The sequence below is a fragment of the Lycium ferocissimum genome, chromosome 7 (assembly GCF_029784015.1).
Source record: "Lycium ferocissimum isolate CSIRO_LF1 chromosome 7, AGI_CSIRO_Lferr_CH_V1, whole genome shotgun sequence".
In the NCBI taxonomy this organism is placed as follows: Eukaryota; Viridiplantae; Streptophyta; class Magnoliopsida; order Solanales; family Solanaceae; genus Lycium; species Lycium ferocissimum.
In genome coordinates this window covers 13,792,034-13,807,741 of record NC_081348.1, presented here as the reverse complement: position 1 = coordinate 13,807,741, position 15,708 = coordinate 13,792,034, and positions in this window count along the sequence as shown.

Here is a 15,708-nt window from a genome sequence, read left to right as displayed (position 1 = left end):
GATAGTTTCTCCTGATAAGAAGTATCTGGAGAATAGCATGTCTGGACTTTGGATAAAAGGATCGCCTGTGTTAGTGAATTTGACCAACAAATAATCGTCTCTTATTGTGAAGCAGTTGAATTTATTTAATACTCTTAAAAGCGATTATGCTTCTGTCAAGAAAGTAGGTTGTTTGATATATTATCCCTGGAAAATAGAACTTTCATTTAGTATAATTCTCTACATGTAAAAGTTAGCTCTCTTTCGCCAGTGAGAGATAGCATAAATGTTACTACTAGATTGCCTTACAAGAGAAATTCTTAAACTGGTTTTGGCCTAGAAAACAAGGATGTGTAATGTATAATACATTTAAATTTTTTTCTGACTGTAATATATTAGGAAAATAATATTTGCTTTTGTAAGTTCTTGATTCCTGAACTTCTCATCTGGATGACTTGTAAATTTGATGATAATATTTGTTCTCTCCTAATGGGTTGCATATAGAATGTGCGTTTCAGCTTTGCCTGGGAGAGTTGGAATATAATGTGAACTTCCAAAATGACTCAATTCTTCCTCTTTCCCATTTATGTGACACAATTTGACTGGACAATGGAACTTACGTGATAGTTTGGTTTGTATACTGTACAAGTTGTAGAAGAAGAAAATATATTGTTCAAATGATAATTGAAATTTTAGTTTGAAAGAGAAAATCAGGTAAAAGAACAAGAAGTTGATTGGTTAAATAGATTTGATTGATTGGTTAAATAAATTTGAACTTTAGAAACTCGTGAAAGTTGTATAACGCTAATTTGTGATCAGAATGGTGCATAACATTTAGGGTCGTCCCAAATGGGAAAGTGTCGTATAAATTGGGATGGCGGAATACAATTTAACTGTTGGCAGTTCTTAAAAGTTCAGGTATTACTTGGCGTAAGTCACATATACCCTTTACTGTAACTGGGATTAAACTTGGAGTTGCACGAAGATGTTATCCGCACAATCTTAGCTGCACTAATGAAGAATTTCTAGTTTTTCTTGCTTTTCAAATTCATCTTGAGTCGTTGATTCGGTTATATCGGGAGGTTTTTACTAGAATGTCGAGGTGTGCGCATAGGCGGTAAATGAGTAATCAGGGATTTGAGAGATGTAGTTCGAACGTAAAAATTCAAATTTAGATTTTTTTTTAAAAAAAGAAAAAGAAAAAAGAAAAACGCAATAGTGCATTTAGTAGGGTTCGATCCATCCATACCAAGAGATTAGCACCCCAACACTTAATCATGTAGTGCTTAGCTTAAGTTTTCGGTTTAGTTTACGTGTTCTTTTAGTTAATATTATATACTATATTTTAAGGATTATATATACCAAGTTTTGTCGGATGATCATGTGTTCACGTCATTCATTTTTAATGCGTAGATTCGCCCCTGTGTGCGCAAGCTCGTCTGGACTTCAAGGTTTTAATAAAAACGAGAAAGGGATGTCTTACAGTCATTCGAGTGAACCGAGTTGGGGAAGTGGTATTGGGCCTATTCTAATCTTCACTTCTAATTACGGGGAAAAAATGGGCAACATGTTAAAAATATTTACAAAATTATAGCAGTATTATTTGATTAACATTTCGTAATAGTTGCATTGAATAAGAGAATTCTTCCTGTTCCATAATTTTAGGGACTGTTGTGCTAATTTCACGCTAAACTCACAATTGAGTTTTCCTCATCTTTTATCTCTCTTCCAAAAGAATGCTTTTGCCATAAATAATATTTTATTAATAAATGTGATCTTCCTATATTTTTGCTCATAAGATATCTTCTTAGACGGTTTTTCCCCTTTCTACTTCCCCTCCTAGTTGATTAAATATATTGACAACGTCTTTTTTCCTTTTTATTTATTTTTATTTTTTACTTGCTCCCCGGTCTACTATGGTTTCATTGGTCTTTTTTCGGTTAACTATGGTTTCATTGTTCATTCATAAGTGAATAAAATCATAGTTCTGATTCAACACTATGGGAAATGTGTAGTACAGTAAAATTGTTATATAGAAAGTAATATTCGTATAATTTCGTTATACCTTGAATAATACATTTTATATACCTAGTATAATCTTATTATACCTTGTATAATAAATTGTATACCTCATATAATAAATGTTATACCTTGTATAATAAATTTTGTAACTCGTAAAATTTTGTGAGTGAACTAATAATATTTGTATATGCAATTATACCTTATATAAAATTGTCTTTCAGATGTGTTTTTTTGAAATGTATTTGGTGGATTTTTTAGCAATAAAACTAGATCGACCCATTACTAATTAGACACACAATGTAAGAGGCTTTTTTTTCTTTTTTCTTTTTCTAACCTTAAACCTTGCGTAAATCCTCTGTAACTTTATCAACCAAGAAGGAAAATGAAAGAATGGAGGGATGAATAATAGGAGATGGAGGATATATTGGTTGAAGAAGATGATACGTTGGTAGATGTTTATCTTAAATTAGAGAGATAAATGATGTGTTTATCTCTTAAATGATGGAAAAATGAGATAAAGACTAAAAGATATGACTGAATCCCTGATCTTGGGGATATTCCCATTCGTCACATACTTCTTTTAATGTGTTATACTGTTGTATATGTAATAAAAAGTATTGTTTTTGAAGAATATAAAAAGTTCTGCTATTTATGTTCTTAATTCTTGTATCGTGACTTATCACGTAATTTTCCCAAAAAACATAATTTTACGAACTAGTAAAAGACCACCTGTTTACCTAATCTACCCCAATTAATGAATTACATGTAGTGTACAACAACTAATTACATTACTATCAATTCAATCCAAAGTACAATCTCCAGTGTAAACTTGGACCGAAATTAAAGGAAACTATCTTGAACAAAGGCTGGATATGAAAACGTATTGCAAATGGCCCAAAACTCATACCTACTATTACAGTAGTTGATGATGACCCAGTCGCTTCTCTTCTCACTGTCAATCGAGTTAGGAACAAGCACCATATATCAAACAAATGCAAGAGGTGTGAGGGTTCAATTTTCTTATCCAACTTCCACTTACACATGGTGAAGATAATGAGGGTTATTAGATTTCATAGAAGGTGACTCAACTTTTACTTTGTTCCAGTTAAAGTCACTGAATTATTTTTTAAAACGAAAAAATTGCTCAACATTATCTAAGTATTATGAAAGTCACCAAATTATTTATTGCGATGAAAAGTCACTCAATATTACCTAAGTATCACAAAAAAATTATTAGGAGAAAACAAAAGAGACATTTATATGATACATAGATAAAGTTGAATGACTTTTTGGTTAAAACAAATGTTACTCACTTGTTGTGGTCCTTAGGTAAATTTGAATGATTCTTTTATTATAGAAAATAGTTTAGTGATTTGTTGTGATACTTAGAACAAAGTTGAGTAATTTTTATGTTACAAAAATAGTTCAACGACTTAATTAGCATTGGTACGATAAAATAAAAGTTGAATGACCTTTTATAAAATCAACTCAAGATAATGATCACTGACGACCTTCGCCATTACTTGGTCTAATCAATATAAATTATATCTGACAATCAAAGAATGTGGTGCAACGGATGACTTTTTGGTTAAAACAAATGTTACTCCTTATTGGTCCTTAGGTAAATTTGAAATCGTTGTGATACTTAGAACAAAGTTGAGTAATTTTTATGTTAAAAAATAGTTCGAGCCTTGAGTATGGAAAAATTCTTGGTAGGAAGCGTTTTATGTGGTACAGAATGGGCCCTATGTGGCGCGAATGTGGATTAGTTGGGCTCCAATGCGGGTACTGAACACCGAATGAGAAATAAAAAAATAAAATGGAATATATCCACCTTTACATGTTAATTTTTTTTGGTTGAAGATATTACACTGGGGATCTTATTCGAATAGACTCTAATAGTTTAAGTTTTTCAACAAATGATAACAATATAATACAATATAATTCAATAGAAGTTTTCAACTTTTGAACAGATTTTTCCTTGAAGCAGCTCTTCTTGACCCCATCAAAACATAAACCCGTCTCGTTTCTTATGGTTTCAAGTACTCTAAGAAAGTGTTGCCTCAAGAAGACTTTGACGCTAAAGTTCATCCATGAGGGAAGTATTTTTTTGTGTGTGGATAAGTCACCCTCACCTTTTTTCTTTTTGTGGGGTGAAATATTAAAAAGCTCTGACTTATGCTTTTTTGGGTGGGAATAGCACTATTAGTATCACCAATTAGCAATGATGTTTTGCATAATTTAGTTCTTTTTTCTTCCATTTGAGCCTTAATGGAACTAATAAAACTTTGCAGCAATGTCAATGAGCTTACTTAATTTGCATTTGTTAAGCACTACGTTTTCCATTTCATCACCATCCACTTACTATTCCTATTGAACCTATGGTGGGGAGCTCAACACTGATTTGCCTCACGGTCCCCCATCCACTTAGTCAATATTCCACCTTCAGTGATGCATAAGGATAGTTTTTGCAGGTTTCTGTCTCTTTTTCTTTTTTAAATAATAGCAATGTTCGGGTTAACTTTACACGTACTTCGACTATTTTATGAATACATGCTACCTTCCATAAGTATAGGTATCTGGTAATTTTTATTCATTAAGACTTAGACGGGTGGGATGAATCATCTAACTTTTTTTGTTCCGATGAGATTTAAACTTTGATCTTCCATTATTTTCATCCACTTAATTAATCGCTAAACCGTATCCGTGACTCCTGTTAGTTTTTGCAAATTTCATCTGTACAGAACTTATCTATGTTTCACTATCAACATGATCGATCATTACTTTAATATATAAAGTAAAGTAAAATATAAAAGAGGTCCACGTAGCAAAGGTTAGGTCATGCTGTTTTAGTCACCAAAAAGTAAAATGGGTAAGGTCATACAATAAGGCAGATGACGGTTCCAAATTTTATCCAATATTTAAGAGTTTCAAAACATATACTCTCCCCATTTTGGTCAAAAGAAATGCAAAAGATCTCAATAAGAGTGGTCCTTATTCTACTTTTAAGTTGTAATAGAAAAAACATAATTGCCCATGCTCCTATATTAGACATGGCACTACTAACAAAACACTATTTTCTCACTGATTTCTCACCGAAGATTTTCAGTGGTTATTTCTCACTGAATGTCGGTGGGAAAAACTTAAATAGTAGAGTTTTAACACGAAAAAATTAGAAAGTCTCGGTGTTTGATGAGAGCACTTATTTAAAATGCATTTTTGCAGTGAGATTATTCTGTGGGAATAAGGTGAGAAAATCATATTTTATAGATAATTTCTCACTGAATGTCAATGGGACAAACCTCTCCTTCTAGTAGTGTGGTTTGATTATCATCATGATTACAAACATCACACTTAACCGTTAAAATTGTAATAGTGGGTAGCGAAAGTGCTTTGACCAATTCATTGTGCACTTAGTACTCTCTAAATGTTATAATCAAAGAACATTACTACTAGATTTCAAAGTCATCTTTTTTTCCAATATTTTTATGTGCCACGAGTCATGATGGATCTTGTCATCATTGTCTCTAAACCAAGGATGATGGATTGCGTGTACCCATGTGGGATTTTGCTTCTTATTTTTGTCTTTTTTCTTTTAAGTATATTCTCTTTTGTTACCTTTGCTTGCATAATTGGTCCCATGCTTTAGAAAGGAGGAGGTTGCATGGTCAAATCACAATAAGTCAGTTGTATATTGACGGATTAGAATGGACAAAAAGGTACTCCCTCCGGATTAAAAAGAGTATCCACTTCGCCTTTTTTTTGGATAAAAAAAGAGTGTCCACTTATCAAATCAAGAAAAAATTAACTTTATTTTTTCAGATTTGTCCCTATTAAGTGTTATGTGATCAAATCTCAATCCCTATTTAATTAGGAGCAGTTTAGTCAAATTACCTATTTTTATCTAGAAATTAGTATTTTCTTAAGGGGTTTGCAAATGACTAAGTGGACACTCTGTTTAATCCGGAGGGAGTATCACATATGTGACCCCAAATAGAAGCTAGTATTTGTTATTATAAGATGTATTAGCTCCGGAGGATAATATTTTTTCTTCAAATTCTCGAGTTTGGTTAAAAGGTTTTCTTTAAGAAAACAAGTTTTTCAAAAATCAGGAAATTAACTTCTAATTTCTTAGTGAAAATATGAAGAACAAGTTTCATAAATGACATTTCACGCTGTTTGTCTCCTCTCCACACGCCACCTTCCCCCACTCCGCCCCACCCTCACCGGCTGACCACCCTCACCACTCAACCAGCCCATACACTCACCCCACCCCACCCCCCATCCCTATCCGCATTGTATTTGCTAGATCCTGTGGGATAATATTTTCTACCTACCAAACATTAGAAAAGTAAAAAAAAATCAAATTAAAAAAAAAATCACTTATTCTCCAAGAAAGCATTTTCGTTCACACGCCATTGATCTCTTTGTTGCTAATTCTTATTTTCGGTAGTTGTCGAGAAATTCTTGTTCACTCTTTTACCAAGGTCTTCAACACATAATCTTGTTTGATGCATGCTTACATGATTTAAGTTGCTTTTAAATCAATTCTACTTGTATAAAATATCAACTCCATGCTCCTATTCAGAGTTTTATGAGTTAAGTTGGCGCTCACATGTACATGCATTTATATACAGTCTATCAATTTGATTGTTGCACAAAAACTGTTGTGTGTATATAATTCACTCTAATATGTGTGTGTCTGCGTGGGTTTGCGAGAGGGAAAATCCAAAAGATACTTGTTTTATATTTCTTTGTGCTAAAAGTAACAAGCTAAAGCTTTTGGCATAACAAAAATCTCATCAGATTCAGTTTGGTTTTGCTTTAAGAGTTTCTTTTTCTAGGAGGTTGCTGAAAGTTTTGAGAAAGGCATTAAAGCCAAAAAGTTGAGTTTCGACCAAGAGCATCATGTACACCTCCGTTTCATTTTACCTTGGCCCATGTTAACTTGATACATCCCTTAAGAAAGCTTTTATTAGAGGTGTATTTGAGTGCTTCGGAACTCTAAATTTGACTAGTAGTACTTTCTATAGTTACTATTTAATACTAAGGGTAGTATGGGGGAAAAAAAACTCTCTTGATTTGCTAAAATGGACAAGTAAAAGAAAACGGAGAGCGTAATTAATTTCCACGTATAATTATTTTGCGGTAGAAAGTAAAGTGACTTTTCGTAGTGACCAAGAAAACAAAACCTAAGAATTTGGGTGGAAGAATTTTTGAAAAGAAGTTCTCTAATAACTTCGTGTTCGTAGGTTAATTCCTTTCCTTTTCATTAATAATTCTTCTTATCGACACTTTTTAATGTGTTTTCTTTTGAAAAAGCATTTACATGATTTGAAGCTCCACCACACTGTGGAATAGAGATGAAGTGGACTCATTAATTCTCAAACCTTCTATGTTTTTTAATTTAGTAATAAAGAAGTTAGTGCTTAATTATATCATTTTGTGGTGGAGAATATGGATATAAGGTTTTAAAATTGACAAATCAACTCACTCTTTGGAAAAGAGCTATAACAACTATTCTGTTAATACACTCATCACCACCTCCCTTCCAAATATTTTGCATTTTATTTTGTTTCTTCTTTGGGCTGTGTTTCTTTTGGGGCGGAGGGTGGGATTATTTTTACTATTGGTCTGTTTGGTTTGGGAGGAAAATGCAAAAGACTTGTGGTAATATGTCTGCTTTTATCTTGTCACTAGTGTACTTATCCCCGCTTCGCGCGGATAAATTAACAATGAGACCCTCTTTCTAACAATCGGATATTAAAAATAACATTATTGGTGCAGTGACATTATTTTTAAAATCATTTTTTAAAATAACTTCCGGAATCCGCGCCAATGGCTTTCTGATTTACTTCTTCACATTAACTTCCTCAGCATCATACAAGTTCCTGTACTCATCAAAACCAATGATACGTCCTTCAATCCTCATATCATTCTCTCAAAAAGCCATATATTATCTAAATGCTACGGAGTCGCCTATATTAAAGAGCGCTTTCCACCCCAATATGAGATTTTCCAATGTGAATCTGGATTTAGTCGGGGCCAATGTGGATACCGAACACCGAATAGAAAACCAATATACATATATATATATATATTCTGAATGCGAGCTTTCTGTAAATAATTTGCACGCCAGTTTTTAAAAACATGAGAACTTAGAAGATAAAAAATAAAGCATAAGCAAGCGGGAAAAAACTTACTCTCTAAAAAACCTCAAAATCAGGTTCTACAGCAAAAAATAAAAAATAAAAAATACACGTTATCCAAAAATTAGTGACGAGTGAAAACAGAAAAGTTCTAAATTGATTATCCATAATGTTAACATTGTAAGACGGGAAAGCATGAATGAACTTACAATGAGTTGGGTCATTTGAACGTTGGTGCTAGCTGTGGCTAAACTCTTTAGCAAATACCCTAAGCCCTCTATAATACTTGGATGCGTGAATGGGAAAGAAACCTAATGCTTGGTGAATGGTAAGAGTTGCAGGGATTTTTAATGGGATATATGAAACGTAGTGTCATTCCATAAATGTGGAATATGAGCAGGTTGTAACGTCGGTAACAATTATCATTCTTGGCAACGGTTTCTCTATTAATGTGTGGATATTATTATATTAAATTATTGATAAAAAATGAGTAAAAAGTCAAAAATTTGACAAAAAAGATAAATACTAATGCTGGCCATAGAGATGTGTCACATCACCTTTGTCTATATATAGCTTTAGATTTGACAAAATTAAGTCAAAATTTCCCGAATTAAAGCATCATTAAGAGATTTTTTTAAAATATTTTTATTTCTTTTAAATCCGCCTTGAGGTGGCGCGGGGTTTGACATGAGCCCCTACCTTGTATATTATCAAGCAACAATTGAGCACATGAAGGAGGGGGACATAAAACCAAACGTCCTTGAAGTAAGCAAGAAGTTGGACATCTCCAACTCTTTTTACATTAGAAGCTGAAAAATTAAAATCTAAGAGGAGAACTAAACTAGATGGAGATATGAATCTAACAACAAAAAATGATCTCCAGATAGTACTAATGAATATAAAAACTACCAAATTAGCCATTGTCATCAAAGATGAAAGAGGATTTGGATCCCCTTATTCTAAAGCTAGCAAATTGATGCGTGTCCATCTGATGTCCTCTTTCTTGTTTTGGAAGATCTTGATAATTTGAGTACCATTTCACAGTTTCAATCTCTGCACCTTTCTTGGCCAACACATTCGCTACCTTATTAGCTTCTCTATAGCAATGTGAGATGTGAAATTCCTCAAAGGTAGGAAGGGGACAGGGACATTATGTTGGGAGATTTAGAACATACAGAGAGGCATCGCTATTTTGAATATTGCGGGGAGTATTAAGGTTGAGGAGGTTAAGGGGTCTTTGTTCGTAGGATGCGCGAGGAAGAGCGACCGGACGGACAAGATTCTGGGGAATTTTGGAAGATTGCGGGCTCGGCGAGGTTTGGAGTGGCGACTAGGTTGTTTAATGTCATCTTTAAGACGGCAAGGATGCTCGAAAAATGGAGATCGAGTGTAATGATCCCTCTATACAAGAACAAGGGCGATATCTAGAGTTGCAACAACTATAGAGGTATCAAGCTGCTAAGCCATACTATGAAAGTGTGGGAAAGGGTGGTGGAGATGAGGGTGAGGAGAGACGTATCTATTTCAGAGAACCAGTTCGGATTCATGCTGGGACGCTCAACTACAGAAGCCATTCATCTTGTAAGGAGACTGGTGGAGCAGTATAGGGGGAGGAAGAGGGACTTACGCATGGTATTCATCGACCTAGAAAAGGCTTACGACAAAGTTCTAAGGGAGATCCTATGGAGATGCTTGGAGGCTAAAGGTGTACCTGTGGCGTACATTAGGGTGATCAAGGACATGTATGAGGGAGCCAAGACTAGGGTAAGGACAGTAGGAGGAGACTCAGAGCACTTCCCAGTTGTGATGGGGTTGCATCGGATCAACTCTTAGTCTAGTTTTTTATTCGCCTTGGTGATGGATGAATTGACGTGGCAAATTCAAGGTGAGGTGCCATGGTGTATGCTTTTCGCGGATGACATAGTCCTGATCGACGAGACTCATAGCGGAGTTAACGCTAAGTTGGAGGGTTGGAGACAGACTCTGGAGTCTAAAGGGTTCAAGCTGAGTAGGACCAAGACAGAGTACTTGGAGTGCAAGTTCAGTGAAGCACCTCAAGAGGCTGGCGTGGAAGTGAGGCTTGGTACCCAGGTCATCCAGAAGAAAAGTAGTTTCAAGTATCTTGGGTCTATTATACAAGGCAGTGGGGAGATTGACAATGATGTCACACATCGTATTGAGGCAGGGTGGATGAAATGGAGGCTCGCTTCCGGAGTGCTATGTGATAAGAAGGTGCTACCACAACTTAAGGGCAAGTTCTACAAAGTGGTGGTTAGACCGACTATGTTGTATGGGGCGGAGTGTTGGCCGATTAAAATCTCTCACGTTTAAAAGATGAAAGTTGCCGAGATGAGAATCTTTGAGATGGATGTGTGGGCACACCGGGAGTGACGAGGATTAGGAATGAGGCTATCCGGGACAAGGTGGGAGTGGCCTCGGTGAAAGACAAGATGCGGGAAGCGAGACTGAGATGGTTTGGACATGTGAAGAGGAAAGACACAGATGCCCCAGTGTGGAGGTGTGAGAGGTTGGCCATGGATGGTTTCAGAAGAGGTAGGAGTAGGCCGAAGAAGTATTGGAGAGAGGTGATTAGACAGGACATTGCGCAGTTGCAGCTTACCGAGGACATGACCTTAGATAGGAGGGTATGGAGGACTCAGATTAGGGTAGAAGGCTAGTAGATAGTATCGTTTATCCTTTCATATTAGTAGTCGCACTATCGCGATATAAGTTCTTGTGCTTTGATTTACGCTACTATCTCGTTATTTTACGTACTTTGATTATCTTATTTTATACGTGATAGCTATTGCCCCTTTGCAAACTGCTTTATCATGGCTTAGTCGCTTTTGTTATTTTGATTTCCATATCGCTTTGAATTTCTTGGCCTTATCTGACCTCTTTTTATGCTTTCTATTGAGCCGAGGGTCTTTCGAAAACAGCCATCCTACCTTGGTAGGAGTAAGGTCTGCGTACACTCTACCCTCCCTAGACCCCACGTTGTGGGATTCCACTGGGTTGTTGTTGTTGTCGTCGTCTCAATGGTGTGTCTTAGATTCCAAGGAGGTTTCAACTTTCCTATAACCCAATTGGCAACCAAAGAGGAATATAAGTCAACAGTGATCTTGTTAATGCCATGATCTTTGCACCATTCCATTCCAGCAGCATTGTTATTACTTTGGATACCAAAGGGAACTGAGAAAGCAAATATGAATTCCCCATTATGACCCCTGAATATTCCCCCACCTCCATTGGCCCCAGAATTGCCCTTAGAGCACCCATCAGTATTAAGTTTAATAATGCCAGAGGGGAGAAAAATTCAAGGAGTTCTAATGATTTTCAGCTTAGATCTAGCATTTTCACATATAAACATCATTTGTCTCCAAGGGGTGTCACTCTCAATTTGCTGATACTGATAATGCATGATAATAGTAGCATCATTACAGATTAAATTAGTTACTCTAGGAATATAAACATTAACTTGTTCATACCTCTTTTTGCATCTTGCTTTCCAGATTTGCCAGTAATGAGAAGAGGGATAATTTGCAATATAATTAAGAGATTGAATCACAGATCTTTCATCTTTTAAGATACTTAATTAGAATCGTGTGAGGAAATGGTTCAACATACTGCTTTAACAAAAACGTAGACATTATTATTGGTTCATAATAATAAAATTCTTCCTTTACAAAATATTATTTGATGTGCGAACAATATTATCAATCTTCAACATATATATATCTTCGAAGAATATTTTTCAGGTGTTAGGAATTAAGATGCATTCAAAACTCAACTAACTATATTCGTATTGTGTCTCAAGTAATATTTGCATTTGAGTATTTACTGATTCGTTTGGTCATTGAGTTTTATAATTATTAATTTATGTTAATAATTGAAGTTATTGCTTATTCCATTATTCTTGCTACTTTATGTACAAAAAACACAAGACAGCCCCACAATAGATTTGGCCACAAGAACAACTGACCAAATTGTAACACGTGCATCTCTATAATTTCTCCGTATCAGATCTCCACTCCAATGACTAGGCAAAAGTTGCATCAATTGTTTTATTATTAAATTAAATGCCAAACATTTTTTCTTCTTCCTCCTTTTTTTTCCTTTGAGAAAGAAGTGAATAAATTTAATTAAGTGCTTCTTGTGTGATATTTGATGAAATATTGTAAGACTTAGCTCTTGGCCATTTTGGAAATAAATGATTGATTAGGCTATTATCTGCTATAAATATAATTTTTCTTATTTAATTAAATAAATACTCATCAAACCGAAACTCAATCGTCTAACTAATTAATCTCTCATACATTAATTCAGAAAGGAATGAATACCTTATTCTATTTGATACCTTGTAGCAGACAAGACTGAATTAGGTGTACACTGTGAAGTTGAATGACAAGACATCTATGACATAAATGGAGATGGACCATATTAATCTTTTGAGGTTCTCAAAGTTGATTGCACTAATTAGGTCAAACAAATTAAAGTCAGTAGGAATTATTTTATCTCGACAAGGTAGTGTTAGTTGTGGGCTAATTATACGACAAAGAATCTCAGAGACGTTACATCATAGGATCACTATATAGTGTAAATCCGTTGGAATGTTTTCTTTTTTCATCTTATAAATTGCGTTATCCGTTACTATTATTTTCTTTAACCCATTCGAACTTGCTTATATTGAGGCAAAATAATTATTCTTTTAATTTTCTAGCACATATTTCATTCGGTAAAGTCATTACTTAAGACATCATGAGCGTTCTCAAATGTTTTATAAGAAGTCAAATACATAGAACTCTAATTGGATTAATACATCCATTTAGCTTAGTCAGTTCAGACACATGAAATAGTTATTTGATTGGACTTAAAGTAACACTACACGGTCGTTTAATTAGCAGTGTTTTAAAAGGCGTTTTTGGGGTGAGTTTCAGGGCGAGGCGTACCAAAAACACCCCGAGGCGTACGTGTGGCTCGTTGTTGACACCCGATTTTGTCCCTCCCCCCCCCCCCCCTTTTTTTCGAAATTTTTATTTGCGAATAGTCATGTATATTTTTCCACAATTATTTGCCTTCTATTAATATAGTTGTTCATTATTATTATTATTATTATTATTATTATTATTATTATTATTATTATTATTATTATTATCATCATCATCATACGGCAAGCACCTAATATTATAATCGCAATAGTCGCTTTTAACATTTTTTCCGTCTTACATAAAACGCATCGCATTTATTTTATACAATTAAACAATGGCATTTATTTACTTTTAAACTTTATCGCGCAACTATTATGATATCATATAGTTTTCACCCATCGTGTGACTAATAAATCATTATACTTTGCATTGCGTAATTTATTCACTTAAGTATATATGGATGTAGGATTTGTTAAAAGATGTTAACTCATTTTTTCAAAGGGGCCAACCTATTTTATTTAGGCCCAACCGAGGACCCATGTCATCAGCCCATATTTTACACTTCACCCGGCCCACCTTTCTCTTTCATTTTCGGCTAGGGTTCTAACCAATAAAGAAAAGAGGCGATCCTCTTTCTCTCGCTTTTCTCTCTCTTCCCCTTCCTCTCTCCTCCTTCCTCTTCTCTCACGCGTTAACGCCAAGAATGGCAAGATTAACAGTCGACTTTCACCTTCCCCAGACCGTGCATGGTCGATTTGGGGAAGGGAAATTAATGCTTTGTACTCACCTCATCCGGATTCAACCTTTGAAAGAGGTTCGATTTTGTTTGTTTCTTCTTCCTCATCCGTTTGTATCTGAAACGATTTAATGGATTTTGTCCATTTGTGAAACTTGAAATCTTTTGGTCAGCTTTTTTTTGATTTTCGAGGACAATTTTTTTAAGAGATTTTGTTTTCTTCCGCTGGGTTCTGATCGATGACCGAAGGACCCCAACGTTCTTTGATTTGAAAATTGGACCCTTGATTCCCGCCCATTTTTTTTATGAAACCCGAACAAACCCTAGTCGCTGCTTAGAAAATATATAAATGGTGGCTTATGAACTAGTTCCGGAGGTTTTTTTTTTCGATTTGGAAAATTCCTCCTAAAGATTATAAGTTTTTTTTAGAGTCGCAAAAATCCCCCCTAAGCTCTTTTTCTTCAGCCGCCATCGCATCCCTGAGAATATTAAGTTTTTCAGCCACCCAAAATCCCCTAAGCAATATTAGTTCATCAGCCTTATATTTCTGAATATCGAGTTAAAATACTAAATCATTTTTTGGTTTTCGTTTGCCTGATATTGTTTCGAATCCGAGCACACGCAAGTTCGGATTTGGTAGTGTTTCGAGGTAGGTCGGAAATTGGAAACCCCGCCCCTGTTCGCTGCACCCGAATAAGGTAATTTCCCCCTCTTCCTTGAAATCCATTTTTTTTGTTTGGTGTTTACTTGAACTATTTTCTGCAAAATTGGTTAATCTCAGCATAATCCTACTCAGTGTAAATTCATGTTCGTTTAGTGTGTTAATCACGTTGTTTGATTGGTAGCTGATTTAGATTAGGCATCAAACCTGTTTATATGTTTAATTAGATACCCATGTTTAGTGTTAATCTATATCTATATGCTCAGTTCGGCGATTAGCACACTTACTGTTTAAATTTTGAGTCAAATAGGTCTGATGTGTTTGATTATGCGCACCGCATATTAATTGATAATGACAATCTTGAAATCACGTTACTAACTTACATATGATTAATATGTGTCCTATTTTGAAGAACATGGTAAGCTCGTATTCAGTTAACAATGCTTTCACAATTTTAAATCTGACTAAATGAGCTGTTTTGTATGTTAATGATGATGCTATTCCAATTAAGTATGCATATGTTGAATGAAGTCCTGTCTGAATCATGGTTTCTTATTTGGAAAGTCCAAATTTGTTTGTAGAAGGTTCGGCAGAGTCGAACTGTGATCGTAATGGTCTGAAATGTAATTTGAGTATAAAATGATATGCTTTTCTTTTAAGCCATCTATTTGCCTTGAGCATTGAAACAAAATGGAAGTTATGGTGAATAAATAAATGTATACATCTCTCAAGTGTAAATATCTTGTTCAACAGATTTCAACAAAGCCGGTAGATCCAGTACGTTTTTTGGACAGCAGAAAAACCACTTTGAAACCAGTTTCTTTTAATGAGTTGTTGGTTTTGTTGGATGATAAACATGGAAAAATCTCTGTTTGGAGGAGTTATACCATAACCAAACTATTGGTTGGTTTTAAAATTTGATGTCAAAAGGGGTCACATCTAAATGGCTTGAAGATGAAATATGTCTCATTTGAGTTAGTTATCTTTCTTGGTTTAAGTAGGTCCAAGTTTTGCATGCTGAATCGGTTGATAATGCTAAGAGTAATGCTTTTGTTAGTTTTTTCGATTAAAAGGTTTAGAATAAAGCAAAAGGCCATCTTAAATGTTTAACTTTGAATGTGGTTTTAGATTTTTATTCTCATTCATTTTAGACCATGTTAGGGAGATTGAGGCTATTGATCTACGACTGATTAGTTCCTGATTCTTAGGGGGCAAATCCTGATTTGGTTTTCA